This window comes from Myotis davidii, unplaced genomic scaffold (assembly GCF_000327345.1).
Source record: "Myotis davidii unplaced genomic scaffold, ASM32734v1 scaffold546, whole genome shotgun sequence".
Lineage (NCBI taxonomy): Eukaryota > Metazoa > Chordata > Mammalia > Chiroptera > Vespertilionidae > Myotis > Myotis davidii.
The window spans coordinates 400,576-402,397 of NW_006297836.1; positions in this window are offsets into that span (position 1 = coordinate 400,576).

Sequence of the window (1,822 nt, forward strand, 5' to 3'; positions counted from 1 at the left end):
AGCTCCAATTTCAGGAGCACCAGGCTGCTCTTTGATAGCCTGGAAAAACCATGTGGGGGACCAGAAGAGAAGGATGTAGCCTTTATTTTTTTAAAATATATTTTTATTGATTTCAGAGAGGAAGGGAGGAGAGAGAGATAAAAACATCAATGATGAGAATTATTGATCAACTGCCTCCTGCACGCCCCCTACTGGGGATCGAGCCTGCAACCTAGGCATGTGCCCTGACTGGGAATCAAACCTTGATCTCCTGGTTCATAGGTCAACACTCAACCACTGAGCCATGCCGGCAGGCCAGGACATAGCCTTTATTACTTGCACATGGGGAAGACCCAATGGCTGCCTGTCGGGTAAGTGTCCCAACCCTGCCAGGGTCAGGCGGGGGCTTATTTAGCAGAGGGGAGGGGGTGCCATGCTTTGGAATAGCTTGAGTGCAGGCCAAGGACAAACAGGGTCTGCCGAGACTTGTTGGCTGTCAAGGACGTGGGAAGACACCTCGGTCTGTGCCGCTCTGTTTCTTGTGGCCACCAGCCAGGCAAACAATGTTGAACTGACTGGGGGCAGGGCGGGGAGAATTGGGCTATAGCCTTGCGTGACCCCACACTGGGTCTAACCTAGCATGCCCCAGACATATCTGAACACAGAAGACTTTCCCCCCTATGATAGCAATATCCTAGAAACACTTTGGGGAATGGTGCTTTAAAGAACAGTTGGTCTCAGATAATAATGGTATTTGCACATCAGGGATAGACTGTCTCAGTCCATCCACAGCAATGCAGGCTTTGTCTAGCATGCTGGAAGAGGCGAGGAAGGATCCTTGTATGGACTGAATATTTGTGCACCCCAAAGCTCACATTTGAAATTCTAACCCCCAGTGTAATGGTATTTGGCTGTGGGGCCTTTGGAAGGTGATTAGTTCATGGGGGTAGAGCCCTCATGAAGGGTTAATACCCTTATGAAAGAGGCCCCACAGAGCCCCCTCTCCCCTCCTAGCACATGAAGACACAGTGAGAAGGCAGCCATCTATGAATAAGGAAGCAGGCTCTCGCCGGATACTGAATCTGTGGTTCCTTGACCTTGGCCTTCCAGCTGCCAGAACTATGAAAAAGAAATGTCGTCTGTGGTATGTTGTCATAGCAGCTTGGACTAAGATTAGGTGCCTATCAGAATTTGTTTCTACTCTTGCTTAGAAAGTAATCTTTTTCTTTTTTGGTTGGGGGGAAGGGAGGAAAGCAAATGGCCTGTTTGATACTGGCCAGCCCCCATCCACTGTAAGAAGTCACTAATAGTCCTAGCCAGTTTGGCTCAGTGGATAGAGTGTCAGCCTGTGAACTGAAGGGTCCTAGGTTTGATTTTGATCAAGGGCATGTATCTCGGTTGTAGGCTCGGTCCCTGGCCCCAGTTGGGGCGTGAATGGGAAGCAACCAACTGATGTTTCTCTCTTTCTCTCTCTGTCTCTCCCACTCTAAAAATCAATGGTAAACATATCCTCAGGTGAGGATTAACCACACACAAACACAAAGAAGTCACTGACAACTGTCAACAGGTTTCCTTTGGCAGCCTTGTATTAACACCAGGACCTGCTGTAATCAGTTTTGATTATAAAAATATAAAGAGTAGCCGGAACCGGTTTGGCTCGGTGGATGGAGTGTCGGCCTGCAGACTGAGAGGTCCCAGGTTCGATTCCAGTCGGGGGCATGTGCCTGGGTTTCGGGCGCATCCCCAGTGGGGGGTGTGCAGGAGGCAGCTGATCGGTGTTTCTCTCTCATCGATGTTTCTAGCTCTCTATCTCTCTCCCTTCCTCTCTGTAGAAGATTGATAA